The sequence below is a fragment of the Phacochoerus africanus genome, chromosome 9 (assembly GCF_016906955.1).
Source record: "Phacochoerus africanus isolate WHEZ1 chromosome 9, ROS_Pafr_v1, whole genome shotgun sequence".
NCBI classification, from domain to species: domain Eukaryota; kingdom Metazoa; phylum Chordata; class Mammalia; order Artiodactyla; family Suidae; genus Phacochoerus; species Phacochoerus africanus.
In genome coordinates, this window is record NC_062552.1 from 71,256,649 (window position 1) to 71,274,744 (window position 18,096).

The window sequence follows — 18,096 nt, forward strand, 5'->3', positions numbered from 1 at the left end:
TGTATACTTTTTTTAATAAATTGTTGGATTTGGTTTGCTAGTACTTTTTTGAGGGTTTTTCCATCTATGTTCATCAGTGAAATTGGTCTGTAATCTTCTCTTTTTGTGATATCTTTGTCTGGTTTTGGTATCAGAGTGATGGTGGCTTCATAGAAATAGTTTGGGAGTGTTCCTTCCTCTGCAATTTTTTGGAATAGTTTCAGAAGGATAGGTGTTAGCTCTTCTCTAAATGCTTGATAGAATTTACCTGTGAAGCAGTCTGGTCCTGGACATTTGTTTGTTGGAAGCTTTTAGATCACAGTTTCAATTTTAGTACTTGTGACTGGTCTGTTCATCTTTTCTAATTCATCTTGGTTTAGTCTTGGAAGATTGTACTTTTCTAAGAATTTGTCCATTTCTTCTAGGTTTTACATTTTATTGGTGTATAGTAGTCTCTTATAATCCTTTGCATTTCCATGATGTCTACTGTTATTTCTCCTTTTTCATTTCTAATTTTAGTGATTTGAGTCTTTTTTCTTAATACGTTTTGTTATGGGTTTATCAATTTTGTTGAACCAGCTTTTAGTTTCATTGATCTTTTCTATGGTTTCCTTCATTTCTATTTCATTGATTTCTGCTCTGATGTTTCTTTCTTTCTTTCTTCTGACTTTAGGTCTTGTCTGTTCTCTCTCTAGCTGCTTCAGATGTAAAGTTAGGTTTATTTGAGCTTTTTCTTTCTTCCTGAGGTAGGCTTGTATTGCTATAAATTTCCCTCTTAGAACTGCTTTTGCTGCATCTCATAAGTTTTGGAGTGTTGTATCTTTGTTGTGATTTGCTTATAGATATTTTTAAATTTCTTAATTTCTTCAGTGATCCATTGGTTGTCTAATAGCATGTCGTTTAGTCTCCACATGTTTGTGTTTTTTTCAGTTTTTCTCTTGTTGCTTTCCAGTCATATCGTGTTGTGGTCAGAAAAGATGCTTGATATGATTTCATTTTTCTTAAAGTTACTGAGGCTTGATTTGTAGCCCATAACGTGGTCCATCTTAGAGAAAGCTCCGTGTGCACTTGAGAAGAATGTGTGTTCTGCTGCTTTTCAATGGAATGTCCTATAAATATCTATTAAGTCCTTCTGGTCTAATGCTTCATTTAGGGCCTGTGTTCACTTGTTGATTTTGTGCCTGAATGATCTGTCCATTGCTGTAAGTGGGGTGTTAAAGTCCTCCACTATTATAGTGTTGTTATCAATTTCTCCTTTTAAGGTTTTTAGTAGTTGCCTTATATATTGAGGTGATCCTATGTTGGGTGCATATATGTTTAAAATTGTTATATCTTCTTGGATTGGTCCTTTGATCATTATGTAATGTCCTTCCTTGTCTCTTAAAATATTCTTCATTTTAAGGTCTATTTTGTCTGAAATGAGTATTGCTACTCCAGCTTTCTTTTGATTCCAGTTTGCATGGAGTATTTTCTTCCATCCTCTCACTTTCAATTTGTATGTGTCCCTAGAAGTGAAGTGGGTCCCTTAAAGACAGCATATGTATGGATCTTGTTTTTGTATCCACTCAGCCAGCTTATGTCTTTTAGTTGGGGAATTTAGTCCATTTACATTTAAGGTAATTATTGATATGTATGTTCTTATTGCCATTTTATTAACTGTTTTATATTTGGTTTTGTCACTCTTTTTTTCTTCCCTTGTTCTCTCCTCTTGTGGTTTGAGGACTATCTTTAGTGTTGTATTTGGTTGATTTTTCTTATTTGTGTGTGTATCAATTATAGATTTTTGGTTTGCAGTTCCCCTAAGTTTTAATATAGGAATCTATATATACATACGAAATTGTTTTAAGTTGGTATCTTACTTGCAAGTGCATCTCCATTGTCCTGCATTTGTACCCTCTTCTTCTCATGATGTCTGATTTTGGTAGCTTATTTGTGCATGGATGTTTTCCTACCTCTACTGTATATATGCCTTTACTGGTGAGCCTTATCATTCGTGGTATTTTTTTTTCCTAGTTGTGGCCTTCGCTTTTCTGCCTAGAGAAGTTCCTTTAGTATTTGTTGTAAAGATGGTTTAGTGTTGATGAATTCTCTCAGCTTGTGCTTGTCTATAAAGCTTTTGATTTCTCCTTCAAATCTGAATGAGAGTGTTGGTGGGTAAAGTAATCTTGGTTGGAGGTTTTTTCCTTTCATCACTTTAAGTATATCATGCCACTCCCTTCTGGCCTGAAGAGTTTCTGCTGAAAAATCTGCCAATAACATTTTGGGGTTCCCTTATATGTTGTTTGTTTCTTTTCCCTAACTGCTTTCAGCATTTTCCCTTTGTCTTTAATTTTGTTAAGTTTGATTAATATGTGTCTCGAGTGTTCCTCCTTAGGTTTATTTTATCTGGTACTTGTTCTGCTTCCTGGATTTGAATGAGTGGTTAATTTCCCACTTGGGGGAAGTTTTCAGCTAATTTCCCTTTGAATTTTTTTCTCTCCCTTTCTCTCCTCTTCTCCTTCTGGAACCCCATAATATGGATGTTGGTGTGTTTAACCTTGTCTCAGAGTTCTGTAAGACTGTCTTCATTTCTTTTCAATCTTTTTTCTCTTTTCTGTTCTGCGTCAGTGATTTCCACTAGTCTGTCCTCCACCTTGCTTATTCATTCTTCTGCCTCCTGTATTCTGCTGTTGGTTGCTTCTAATAATTTTTTATTTCACTTGTTGTATTTTGCATCTCTTCTTGCTTAAGTTTTAAATCTTGTATTTCTTTGCTCAAAGTTTGCTATAAATTATCAACTTTCACTTCTGGTTTATTTCCAATGTCTTACATAATCTTCAGCATAATCAGTCTAAAGTCTTTTTCCTGGAGGATGATAATCTCCAGATCACTTAGCTGTTTGTCTGGTTTATTTTCTTTTTTCCTTATCTGAGTTATAGTTCTTTGCCATTTCATTTTTATTTTTATAGGTTTTTGGTATGCTGTCCTTTTTGCATACAGTAGAGTTGTAGCCTCTCTTACTTCTGATGTAGTCTCTCCTTGTGGCTGAAGTTGGTACAGGGGCTTGCTGTAGGCTTCCTGATTGGAGGGACTGGTACCTCACACTGGTAGGTGGGGCTGAGTCCTATCCCTTTGGTTGGTGGGGCTTTGTTTCTGGGTGAACTTAGAGGCTGTGTGCCTAGGGGGTCTTTAGGCAGCCTGTTTACTGAAGGTGGGGCTGTAATCCCACCTGGACTATTGTTTAGCCTGGGGCTTCTCAGAGCTGATGAGTGGGGCCAGATTTTCCCAAAATGGCCACCTCCAGAGAAACACTCACTGATGAAGATTCCTGAGAGCTTTGCCTCCAATGTCTTTCCCCCATAATGAGTCACAGTCACCCCCTGTTTTCCTAGGAGATTCTCTAAGAACTGCAGTCAGGTCTGACCCAGATTCCTATGGAGCCTCCGCTTTGCCCTGGGACCCAGTGCACATGAAATTCTGTTTGTACCCTTCAAGAATGGGGTCTCTGTTTCCCCCAGTCCTGTGGTGCTCCTATGCACAAGCCCCTCTGGCCTTTAATGCCAGATGCTCTGGGGGCTCTTTCTCCCAATGCCAGATCCCCAGGCATGGGGACTGGACATGGGGCTCACAACTCTCACTCCTTTAGGTGAATCTCTGTGATACAGTTACTTTCAAGTCTGTGGGCATCCCACCCAGAATGTATGGAGTTGCTTATATCATATAATCACCCCTCCTACCTCTTGATGTGGCCTCCTCTTTGTCTTCCAGAGTAGGATATCTTTTTGAAAGTTTCCAGTCCATTTAGTTGAAGGTTGTTCAGCATTTGTTTGTAATTTTGTTGTTTTTATGAGAGAAGTTGAGCTCTAGTCCTTCTATTCTGCCATCTTAATCCCATCAGATCCTCTAACTTAGGAGTTTTGATTTTAACTTTCTTTTTGCTATTTAAGATGATCCAGATTCATAGTATGAATTTTTTTCCTAGACCTGGAATCAACTATTTCTCTAAGGAGTTTTAGTTCCTTTTAGTCAAAAATTGCAGTTAAAAACCAGGGATAACAGATGTTTATTTTTACTATGTTGGTCATAATTTCAAGGCCTTTTGGTGGATAGAAATAGTACATATTCCTTTTACTTATATAATACATCATGTTTTTATTGGTAATTGCAATTCATAGTCCAGACTTTGGAGTCTTTACTTAACCTCATTGACTTTATAATTCTATTTTGTTTCCTTCATGCTTAAAAATCCTGGGAGTTCCCATTGTGGCTCAGCAGAAAAGAATCTAAGTATCCATGAGGATGCAAGTTCTATCCCTGGCCTTGCTCAGTGGATTAAGGATCCAGCCTTGCCATGAGCTGTGGTGTGGGTCACAGATGTGGCTTGGATCTGGCTTTGCTGTGGCTGTGGTATAGACCAGCAGCTATAACTCCTATTTGACCCCTAGCCTGGTAACCTCCATATGCTATAGGTGTGGCCAAAAAAGACAGAAAAAAATCCTGGATTTCAAGAACACCACCATAATTACTTATTTGCTTTATCCCACAATACATACATGACAGTTCCAGAATAGTAATGTTGACACTCACTAACTGAAAATACATTAGGAATTTGCTTTTGTAGTTTCTGTTGCCTTTAAAGTATATGCCACAAAATATGTTTGGTCAAATTACAAGTTGCTTGAAATAATTCTTCTTGTGTGGTTATACTATCAATATAATACATGGGTTTTCCTTATAAGTTTCAGAAAATGCTTTTTTAGCTTGATTTTGCTTTAAAATTATTGAAAATACTTAAATGGGTTCAAAGGAAATTTTAAACTGCAAAAAATAGGGCAGATTAAAAAATGTTTAGTTTTTTTTCTCTCTTATCTCTATTCCCTCTTTTTCTGGGAAAACATTTAAATATTTAATTATTGCTGGGAGTTCCTGTCGTGGTGCAGTGGTTAATGAATCCAACTAGGAACCATGAGGCTTGCTCAGTGGATTAAGGATCCGGCGTTGCCATGAGCTGTGGTGTAGGTCGTGGACGCAGCTCAGATCCTGCACTGCTGTGGCTGTGGCGTAGGCCTGCAGCTATGGCTCCTATTAGACCCCTAGCCTGGGAACCTCCATATGCTGTGGGAAGTGGCCCTATCAAAGGCCAAAAAAAATTATTGCTTATTTTTACAATACCTATTAATTTCATGATGTAATTGTTATATGCTATGATATTGCAATGTACGTTTTATAGTTTAATTTTATATTAATATATAGGTATATGTAAATATACCTTTCCTCAAATAAATAGCACACTACACATGCTGTTTTCCTCCCTGCTATCGTTCACCTACCTTGGAAATGACTCTATGGCAGTATACTGAGACTTCCCTCATTACTTTACACGTGCAAGGCTTATTCCCAATTTGATGGACATTTGCTTTGTTTCAAGTCTTTTGCTACTGCAGAGAGTGCTTTAATAAGTTAACTTGTGTGTATTTTATTAGTATATTTTGGGATAGTTTCTTAGAAGTGAGATTGATAGGCCAAAGGGTAAATATACATATTTATGTAACATATTGTTAGATATTGCTGATTCCTCTACTCGGGGGTTATAATATTTTGCATTCCCACATTAGTATATTAGAGTGCCTCTTTCCTAACAGCCTTATTTATGGGTTATATTGTCAAGCTTCTGTATTGTATTCATTCTGATTGGTGAGAAATAGTCTTGCTATATATTATATTACTATAAGAAAGGTTGAATATGTTCATAGCCACACACCATTTAGGGTTTTTGATGTTTTTCTTCATTATTAGCACTTAATAGTATATTAAGAATATTATTGCTTTGCCTGTGATATAATTGCAATTTTCCCCTATTTTTTTTTTAATTTTGCTTATGGTGTTTTTTTCCTTGTAAGAGATTCTTAAATTTTAAGAAGATTTGTCATTTTTTCCCTTATTCCTTTTGGATTTTGAATTATATTTAGGAAAATTTTTCCCAAACACAAGTTATAAAGCAGTTAATCTATATTTTTTCTAGTATTGTTTTGCTCTATTTTCTTTCTTTTTAATTTTTATTTCATAGTGGAACATAGTTGATTTACAATGCTGAAATGTGTTAGTTTCAGGTTACTGCAAAGTGATTCATTCATATATATATGTAACTCTGATCATATATATATCTCCATTCTTTTCCCTTATAGGTTATTAGAGAACATTATATACGGTTCCCTGTGCTACACAGAAAGTCCTTACTGATTATCTGTTTTATATATAGTCATGTGTATATGTTAATCCCAAACTCCTAATTTACCCTCCCTCAACTTTTCCCCTTTGGTAACCATAAGTTTGTTTTCTAAGTCTGTGGGTCTGTTCCTCTTTTGTAAACAAGTTAATGTGTATCTTTTTTTTTTTAAGATTTCACATATAACTAAAATTATCTGATATTTTTCTCTGTCTTATTTACTTCACTTATTATGATAATTTCTAGGTCCATTCATGAGGCTGCAAATGGCATTATTTCATTCTATTTTATGGTTGAGTAATATTCCATTGTTTTTTTTTTTCATTTTTGGAAAGTTAATTCTCTGATCATTTTAAAATTTATCATAATGTGTGATGTGAATAATTGGTCCACTTTTATTATTTTCCATGTGGCTATCCTTATTTAGCCACTCTATTTATGAGGGAGTCCATCTTTTCTCTGCCTATATGAGACTTGTATACTAAATTTTCATATGCAGCTCAATTTACGTCTTCTCTTGTCTTCTCAGCCTCAACCCTATTTCTGCTCTCTTCTTCTTGGTATTAAAATAGAGACTAGTCTCTCATGTTAAGGATGCAGGTATACTTGCATAACATCCTCAGAACTATCAGAAACACCAACATAAATATGTATGCAAAGAATTTACAGCCCTTAAAATATAAGTTTTCATGTAAATATGCATCTCTTGCTCCATGTGTCTTTAACACAGAGAGCATGAGATTCTGTATCTAACTTGGCTATTTAGTTGTTAGATATATATATATATATATTCCTCAAAGCTGAAGAAGTTTTATTATGAAATCATTAAAAACACAGTATCTGAAATATTTATGGCAGAATTGCTTCTCATGGCAATCTCAGTCATTGGTGTACATTTAATAAATGCCCCTATTTTAATACCTATTAATAGATCTTTGAGACCAGTCCTTTGATCCGTTTGGTTTTTCAATAAACAACATGCAAAGTGCACTATACCTGCAACAAGTTTTTCCACATCACATTTAATTGAAAGATCCCAGTTAGCAAGTTGTTTATCAGTACAGTGGACACAGGCACATTCACATCATTGCTGTGTTCTTCTTCTGCTTGCTTATGAATTACTGGAAAGCTACTCTTTTAAACAATGGCAGAAGCAAAGAAAGAAAAGGTGAAAAAAATCTCTTGCAATTTTAGGGAAAATGAAGTAGAAAAGGTCTCGAGAATTCATTATGAATGGTTAGCACAATTATGCTAAATGGAATCAATATATTTACATTGTTCAAGGTTTATCATGTTTCATTATGAAACAATGAAATGCAATTAATAAATTGTCAGTTCATTTTCTTGTTTTATTTGAAAATACTTTGGCATATTTTAGCATATCATTTTTAGAGTGGCAAATAACTCTAATGTATAACATTAATAAACGGTGATAGACTTTACTATAAATATTGCATCTGTTGCCAAGAAAAGTTACATACAAAAACAGAGCATTGCAAACAGAAGTTCAGCAATTCTTTTGGTAGTAAAGACATGGGCCTTCTGTATCATTTTAAGTATCTTTGCACTACTTGACCCTCTGCTCTTGGAGAATATTGTTTTTTACATGTCAACAGTTTGCTGGGCTTCAGGGATTAACACCATATATGTGGTGTTGTAAGTGCCCGGAAAACCAGTTGAGCAGTTTTCCCCTCTTGTGTTTAGAGGGAAAGAGCTGAGGACTGAGGAAAAGCTGTGACAAGCTTTTCATGTGTGCAATCATATCCAGATATTTTCACAAAGAATAAGTTAAAAAAATCAAGGCGGTGGAATATAGTTCTTAGGAGACATTACTCAGAATAAAAACCACCAATCAAAAAGTTTCCACGGACTAAATTATTCTGGATTCCAAAAAGCTTGTTATTTGAAAATAAATATTAGGTAGTAAAATATATAAAAATTCAAAATATATTGTTTTATGGTATCCTTTGCCAAATCAAAACAGATACCAATTTTACTTAACTGGAACTACTTCACAGTTATCAAATGGCACTCTAAATGTTATGTCAAAATTTCATGTATGCATTCGATGTCAATTCAAAGTAAGCTTGAGGCATTGAAAAGCACACAGGATACCACAAATCAGAAAACTAGATCAATCACCATTATTTTTCCTCATCTGCCTTCTTCCATATTAAACTGTACTTGGTAAAGGATAACTTCCTTTTTGCATAAGAGGAGATAAACTATTTTATGTTTTAACATAAAAATACAATTTTTTTGAATGCTATTTCTACTAATTTATAGCAGATATTTAGGTTGACTTCTAATACTGCCTATTTAATTTATAGCTACCAAATTCTTAAAAATATCAAGAACTTTAAGATGGTAAGACAGAAAATAGATGACATGAAAGTAGGTGATTATAAAGAGGAGAAATAAATGTGATCTGAGTTTCGCAGAATAAAATGTTGCCCATCTCATGTGTTATGGTTCTGGGAAGTCCTCCTTCACTGCCTGCCTTCTAATCGAACATATTCTCTTCTTACTTGACCGATTGCTTCAGGGCTTAAAATTCCCATTAGAGAATCATTTCTTCAAATTAAGACCTTTCTCTCTCTCTTTAGGTATACGTATAATAATAAAAAATGTTAACATCATAGTAACTAAATGTTAATTTACATTTTCAACTATGAATAAGTAAGTGATCTTCAGTTTAGGCATGATGAACTTGACTGATAAATTGATGGGGGAATGAGAGCATTCTGAACATGAGTTTCTACCTAACAAGGGGTAACCTCAGTTGGGTGTGACAGCAGGGAGACATCTTAATATGGAAATTCACAGAGCAAGGATAGGTTCCAAGAAACATGTTTCCATGCTTATCAATTCCATCACCTTCACTCTTTCATTCTTTTTTTGGTATCATATTTTCTGCCCTCAAATATACTTCCAACAAGGGAAACATTTTTAAAAGATAAGAAGTGTTTTCACTTGAAATGTGTTCCTTTATCTACCATCTAAAATGTCCCCCTTCCTTTTGCTGGCAAATATTTACACTGAATGAATTGAACAATGTTCACTGGCTTCATTTTATTGATGTCCATTATCTTATAGCTCTTTGGATGCTGTTTCAGACCCCATCATGCTATTGAAACTTCCATCTTGAAGAATTTTAGCACCAAAAAATGTTCTGTTCTTTACTCTTCTTGTGTTCTTAGCTTAAATTAATAGACACCTATTTCTCACACTTCTAGAGGCTGGAAATCTGAGATCAGGGTGCCAGTATGGTTGGCTCTGGCAAAATCTCTCTTTCACTAATTTCTGCTAATTTCTAGCTGTATCCTCACACAGCAGGAAAAGAGAGCACTCTTCTTATTACCTCTTCTTATTAGAGCCCTCATCTCATTTTGAAGGTCCACCCTACTAAAAAACCAAACCAATGGCCTACTTATGACCATCAAATGGGGGTGAATGTCTTGATCTTTCTTGTTGGTGGTTATTCTGCTTCCTGGAGGGAGGAGGGAGGAGGGAGGGAGGGGGAGGGAGGGAGAGGAGGGAGGGAGGGAGGAGGGGGGGGAGGAGGAAGGGAGGGAGGAGGGAGAGGGAGGGAGGGGGAGGGAAGGAAGGAGAGGGGAGGAGGAGGGAGGGAGGGATTTCTTTCTTTCTTTCTTTCTTTCTTCTTTCTTTCTTTCTTTCTTTCTTTCTTTTTCTCTTCTCTCTCTCTCTCCTCTCTCTCTCTCTCTCTCTCTTCTCTCTCTCTCGTCTTTCTTTCTCTCCCTTCCCTTGCCCTTTTTTTTCTTCTTTTGCCTTTTAGGGCCTCACTTATGGTACATATAAGTTGCTGGGCTGAGGTAGACTCAGAGTTGCAGCTGCCAGCCTATGCCACAGCTACAACAACATGGGATCTGAGCCGCATCCATGATCTATGCCACAATGCCAGATCCTTAACCCACTGAGTGAGGCCAGGGATCCAACCTGATTCCTTATGGATACTTGTCAGGTTCTTAACCCACTGAGCCACAACAGGATCTCTGTGAATTTCAGCATATGAATTTGGCGTAATTCATAAGAATTACTGGTCCTTCAATGTCCTGTCTTGTAACCAACACTTTGATGAGACATTTACTAACTCTTCTAGCTTTTCAACAGTCTCTGAAATTCTATGACATATTGAGTTCCTACCACATTATTTCATACTTAATGATAAAACATCCTAAGTTGTTCATTGTTTTGTAACTTTGTAGTTTTTGAATGTTCTTAGGACTTCATCTGTGGATTTTAATAACTTATTAGCTCATTCTTACATATACCTTTGCAGGACTTTGGCATCACCTCCTGGGATTATCTTATTTCTGGGGCCTTAAGGGGCATTGCAGCCTCTGGGATAAGCCTGCTCATAAACTTTTGCTCTAGCCATTTGAAAGTGGTGCCTAAACATGACCACTACTGCCATGAGAATGCCCCTTAATGGCTGTTGTACTTGTCCCTGCTGTTTGGTCAAGGTTCTTTGACAAAACTGTAGAGAGAGCTAGGAAAATAGAGAGGTAAAAATGAGCCTTTTCTTCCAACTTCATGTTGAATCTTTTCACCCCATCCCTCAAAACCCAAAACTACATTTCTTTGTGTTCTAAGTCTCCTGTGGTTTTGATTGGAAAATCATCTAAAGTTTTTCCTGCAAGAGCTCAGAAGCAGTTTCTTTCAGGAATTGATACTGTGTCTTTCTCTTCTTTCCTCTCCTGTGTCTTCCCTGTAAGTTTCTGCACAAAGCAGCTTCCCTCTCTTATCAGCCCTGCTGTCTTAGACAAAACTACTAAAAGCCCTCATGAAATTAGTTAATAAAAATAAAGGTGAGAGTTAGGAAGGGGAAAAAGAGTTGCAAATGGAAATGCAAAATTTCCACTTGTGTTTATCTTTGAAATCTCACTGCATATTTCTATCTTGCCTTCCACTTTCATTGACAAGCTACTTAAGGGTAGGATGTCTGTTCCCTGTTCATCAAAGTGTATAACACAATGCTCTACAAATGGGAGGTGTAAAATAAACACCGGATTTTTAGATTAGAAATAAAACTCTGAGGGCATTTTTCAGTTATCAAGTGGAAAATTTTACAGAATAAGGGAGAATCATCCAATCTCAGAGATTTTATTAATTTATGAAAGTTTTCTGTGTACAATTTTGTTGAAAAACTATCCTATGGTCCCTATTGTCAGAAATTGTATTATGAAAAGTGAACAAATTTAGGGTTTGTGATTCCTCAAACTAAGTAGTCTAAACTTGGTTGAACAACCCTTAAAGTGACTGGTGTTTATTTATTATATCACTCTTATGGGGAAAAAATATTTTTCCCACATTTTGGGCATTCAAGAGGATGTGGGATCATTACATGTTAAAGCAAAATCTGTCTGAACACATGAAAAAACAAGGAACCATGTGGTTAAAGATTACAAAGATGGTGGATGAATCCATCCACAGTGACATTTGGGTGTTCCAAGAAGTGAGTGGATCTGAGTCAGAGGCTGAGCAACCAGGAATGGAAGCCAAGGACTTGCAGTGGCATTGAGGATTTAAAAAGCTAAATTCTTGCCATGAAGTTTTAAGAGGATGATGTTCCATGTCATTTAAATAAATTATATATGTGTCTGTGTAACGTGTATACATTTCTCTCGTATTATGCAAAGTAATTTCAGGTTTATTCTACATTCTGATCTGCAGGTAGTATTAGGGAATTGGGATTTTAAGGTATGAATTTTAAGATGTAGCTGTGCTCTTTAACATCAGTCATTTCTTTTTTTCTAGAGTAAAAAAATGATCACAACCAACATTTAAAAATGATACTTTATCATGTAAATAAGGCAGTATATAAAGTTATCTGAACTCTTTTGTAGGGAGAACAACTATTAAAGTTTTAAAATGCCCACATTGTTGTCAGTGCTGTGGCTTGAGTCACTGCAGTAGCATGGGTTCGATCCCTGGCCTCAAACAGCCTGCCATGGGCACAGCTAAAAAAAATTTTAAATACCCACTTCACTGTTCTTTTTTTTTTTTCCTGTCTTTTTGCCTTTTGTCTTTTTATTTCACTGTTCTTAAATAATGAACAATCACCACTTTCAGTGTAACATTTGACCTATTATTCATTGTCATTCCAGGTCATAAAAAACAGATTTTAAAGCTTGACTGCCCATCTGTTTTAGTTGCCATAATTAATAAATATCTGCCAGATGCTGTACTAATTCCGTGGTCTTAGCTTTTATGACAGGTGAATCCTTTTTTAAGCAAGTATCCTGCACACTCTATTCAGCCATCATTCAAGGTGAGGGGTCAGGATGGAAAGGATAATTATAATTCCAGCAATTACCAAAACTATTTCTTATTTAGATTTGTTATCATATTCCTATATAATATATACATTTCCACTTCAGACCCTGGTAGATCAGTTTTTTAAATGAGTAGTTCTGTTATATATCTTATAGAAGTATAGGAATCTGAGAGTAAAAGGCAAGGGATTCCTCATTTGATGCAGTTAACACAGAGTGCTTCTTTCACTTTGATTTCTTGCTTCCTTAGTCTGACCAGCCACACTGATAGAAGTCCTCAAGTGTTGGGCTCCTCTAAATGTGCTGTGTGTACAAGAGGTTGAAGGAGAATGGAGGGAGAGAGTCTATGTGGGTGTGCTTCATCAGTACTCTAGAGAGCAGTGTTCAGTGGGTTGGTAAAAGAAATATTCAATTACCTGGTCTAGAAATACATAGTCAAGCAAGAGAAGCTGGGAAGATGGGAAGAGGAGCAGTAATCCAAGACAGGGAAGTTGGAAGAGTGGTGTGGATAAAGTCTGGAGAGAGCATTTTCTGAGAATAGACATTTACATATCTCAGAGGGAAGGATGTGTTTCTATATAGCTCACTTTTGCATTTGCCAGAGCATTTGATATGGCATTTTTTTTGATATTGAAGCACTGAATAAATATATTTTGAATAAATGCCTATATCATAAAATGCCGCAATTTGGAGTTCCCATCGAGGCACAGCAGTAAGGAACTCGATTAGTATCCATGAAGACACAGGTTCGATCTCTGGCCTGGCTCAGTGGGTTTAAGGACCTGGCATTGCTGTGAGCTGTAGTTTAGGTTGCAGACGCAGCTCATACCGTGTTGCTGTGGCTGTGGTGTAGGCCAGCAGCCGCAGCTCTGATTTGACCCCTAGCCAAGGAACTTCAATATGCTGTGAGTGTGGCCCTAAAAAGACAAATAAATACATAACATGCCACAAGTTATTTTTCTACCAAAGAGTAATTACTATGACATTTCCCACTTATCATTGGTAATGGAGCAATATTTAACCTGTAACTGTGTTTTGAATGTAAAACCCCAACCATCATATCTTTGTTTTACAGAGAAATTTTAAAATTGCTGAGTAATGATGTTTTGAGAACAGGAGAGACCTGATCTTTTTGAATAGATTTCTGAAAGTTCACATTCATCAGCTTTATTTTTGAGAAATTCTTTGCTATCAGAAATTTAATTATTTGCATCTTATCACAAAGAAGGTGACCTCTCAGGGAAAGAAAAGTCTTTTTCAACAGTTTCTAGTTGCTCATCTTTATCTTCCTTCTCATGTTATTAGGTCACTTTAGGTGAATCATGATTTTATTCTTCCTGCCTCTATGTCTGTTTTGCCTCTTGGTTTTGGGGGCAGGAACAAATGACTAGATGCTGGTACACACAGTAGTTTCATCTTGTTGAGATCATCTTACTTGAAACTGGCAAGCTCTTACACTTTTGCCATGACTCTGAAAAGAATATCTGTTCCCAGGTCTCTCTGTGTGCAAGTAACAGTTCTCAGTTTCTTTATGTAATTGAAGTCATAATTATGACATGCAAGATTTTCTGTTTGTCCTGGTTCAGTAGACAATGTAATGGCAAAAATCATGGCAAATTAGATATAACTTACATATATAACAACTTATTAAAAATTGTCTAAGCAACCCTGTCCTGTAAAAATACAATTCATGGCATCTATGTTATTTTAGTTATTCTAGGATCTACATTTTGAAAAAGAAAAACAAGTGAAATTATGTTTCATAATATGTTTATTTAACCATATGTAACCATGTGTATCCAAATTTACATTTCAACATGTAATCAACATTAAAGTTACAAATGACGTAGTTTACATTCTTTTTCTCATAATAAGATTTCAGGATTTAGTGTGTATTTTCTACTTAACAGCATCTTTTAGTTAGGATGCTACAATTTCATTAGATATACTTCATCTATATTTATATTTCATGAAATGTACAATTGAAAACAGATTCATATATTTGAATTTTTCGAACATACTTCAAAGTTTTATAATGCTGAGTCAAATATCTGATTTTAGATATAAGATTTTTGAGTTATTTTTAGAGCAGTTTTAGGTTTACAGCAAAATGAAGAGGAAGGTACAAAGATTTTCCATAGATGCGCTGACCCCCCCAACCCCACATCCACATTCCCCTAATATAATTATCCCCCATCACAGTGGTCCATTTGCTACAGATATTGAAACCACCTTAACCCATCATTATCCCAAACCCAAAGATCATAGTTTACATTAGGGTTCACTCATGGTGTTGTCTGGTTTGAACAATGTATGATGACATGTATCCACCATGATAATTTCAAAGTAGTTTCATTGCCCTAAAAATTCCCTGTACTCCCACCTATGCATCTTTCCTTTCCTCCCCCAAATTCCTGACAACCACTGATTTTTTTTACTGACTCCACAGAATGTCAGATGATTGGAATCATACAGTATGCAGCCTTTTCAGATGGGCTTGTTTCACTTAGTATTACCCATTTTAGTTTCCTCCATGACTATTCATGGCTTAATAACTCATTTATTTTTAGTGCTAAATAACACTCCATTGTTTGGATGTACTATATTTATCCATTCAACTACTGATGCAAAACCTGTTTTCTTTTTCCCCAAATTTTGACCATTATGAATAAATCTGGTAAAAATGTCCATGTAGAGGTTTTTCTGTGGAAATAAATAACTTTTCAGTTCCTTTGGGTAAATACCAAGGAGTGCAATTGCTAGATTGTATAGTAAGACTTTGTTTAGTTTAGTAAACTGTCTTCTAAAGTGTCTATGCCATTTTGCATCCCCACTAGTAATGAAAGGGAGTTTCTATTGCTCCACAAAACCTCATCAGTATTTGGTATTGTCAGTGTTCTAGGTTTTGACTATTCTGAAAGTTATGTAGTGGTTATCTCATTGTTTTAATTTGCATTTCCCTGATGACATATGATATGAAGCATCTTTTCATATGCTTATTTGCCTTCTTTATGTCTTCTTTGGTGAGGTATCTGTTCAAGACTCTTATTTTTAAACAGACTTTTGTTTTCTTATTGTCGAATTTCAAATGTACTTTGTTTATTTTGGCTAAAAGTTCTTTGTCAGATGTATCTTTTGGAAACATTTTCTCTCAGTCTGTGATTTGTCTTGCTGTTCTTTTGATAGTGTCTTTCACAGGTCAGAGGCTTTAAATTTTAATGAACACCAATTTATCAAATCTTTCTTTTATGGATTATGCCTCTGGTATTATATCTAAAAAGTCACCACCCAAACCCAAAGTAACTTTGATATTCTCATATGGTACCTTCTGGGAGTTGTACAGTTTTGCATTTTACAGTTAGATCTATGATCCATTTTAAGTTAATTTTTGTGGGGAGTATAAGGTCTGTATTAGATACAATTTTCTTTGTATGCATATGTATGGTTTTAGATTTAAATTTAAATTAATTAAAATTAAGTAAGATTAGAAACTTAGTATCTTAGTTGTACTAACTGTATTTCAAGTACGGTAGCCACATGTGTCTAATCTCTATCCTATTGGTTAGTGTGGGTCTGGAAGGCTTGCAGTTGAAATCTTCCAGGCTTCCCACCTCTCCTCAAGAATCAGACCACTCACAGCATCATTTGTTCAGATTTATAGCTGTCTTTTTAGAATCTGTAAACACTTTGACATAAAGATCTTACTTACTCAGCTTCTCCATGGAAGAAATTGATTTCAGCTTATCTCTAAGTGGCTTTGGCTTCTTTACTGTTGTTCCAACCAGTTCTGCTATCAGCCTTAGCAGTCCATGTAGACTTCTTTCTTTTATCTTTCATAGTTTACTTACCAACATATGAGTGTTACATAGCTTCCATTAAAAACACATTCTCAATCCACATTGCTCCCTGCAGTATGCCACAAGAATCCAGTTTCTTCTAGTGTTTCATAATTTTAGATAGTAAACTATCCATGTAACAAACACTAAATACTTTTTTATTTATCACAACATAACAAAGCATAAAGACAGATACTGTATAATCAAAGTATAATAATACATAATAATATATACAGATTTGGGTTGGGATCTTTGTTTTCCAGATATTTATCTAATTCTACAACATATTAATGTGACCAATTTTTTTTTTTTCTTTTTAGGGCCGCATCTGTGGCATATGGAAGCTCCCTGGCTAGGGGTTGGATCAGAGCTACAGCTGCCTACCTATGCCAGAGCCACAGCAGTGCAGGATCTGAGCCATGTCTGTGACTTAAACCACAGCTCATTGGCAACACAGGTAACTTAACCCACTAAGCGAGGACAGGGATTTCTCCCGAGTGCTCGTGGATGCTAGTCTGGCTCATTACCACTGAGCCACAATTGGAACTTCCATGACCAGGTTTTGATTGGACAACCAATGCACAGAATTACCAACAATCCAAAGTTTGATTGGATAACTTATTTTTTAACATCTATTGCCCTACACTCATCAGTCTGAAATATAATTTGAAATTGAGATAGCAAATTTTTTTCAATATGTGGTCAAAAGTCATCTACTATAAAAACCATCTGAGGAGTTTTGGGAAATAGAGAGATTCCTAGGGCTTCCCCACGGAAATCCTGATTTAGTAGTTATGGAATAGAGAGCTTAGGTATTTATCTTCAATAAAGTCCAAGGAATTCTGATATACACTGAAGTCTGAGAAACTACGGGCATAATGGTTATTTTAATAACCTAAAATAATTTAGGATTTTAACACTAACTCAAAAAAACACTTGGGGTATTGTGTTTGCTTTCCATGTCATGATTTGTCCCCTTATTTTATGGTTGGGTAGTCTTTTCTTTTGAGGTCCCAATCACATGTGTGTACAAATAGAGCAAGCAAAAATCAAGGCAATATAAATACCTTGTTAATTGGCATTTTAATTAGCTACATTATATGTTCTTTAGAAATAAATATTTTTAAAAGTAAATACTGGACCCGTTACAGGTTATATATAGAGAAATTTAGCTAAAACCTGGCACACTACTATATCTATATTTAGACTATACAAAGACTTCTGCTTTTTATTTTAAATTTCCTACCTGCCCATATGTTTTTGAAAAAAAAAAAAAAGCTGAGGCACTTTAAAAGGTAACATTTTTTAAAAAGTTATTTTAGGAAGTGATTCATTTAGCTTATTTTATTTGGTAAATAATGTTAAAATGAGGCATATTTCAATTGTAGCTTTAGTTATTTTAATAATCTGAATGTAATTCTATTTAGCAGTATTTACAGGTTGCTCATAATGTATATATTCTTGTTTAAATCTCATTATGTTTTTAATTGTTTTGTATTTGTCATTTCCACAGTTTTTTCCCCTGTATGTGTTAAATCTAGAGGTTTTGCCAAGTGGAAAGCCAAACAAAGTGAATGCAGTATATTAATTACAGCAAGAATAATTAATATGCACATCTGCACTGTATGCAATTATCTGTGGACTTTCATCACCACCTTGAAAATTCTGCTATGTATTTTTTAAATAGAGTCTCTTTCCCACTTTTGGGGAAATTATTTTATACTTTATTTTTCTTCTCACCTTCTACTTCACTCATACACTCACACGGAATTCATGGGGG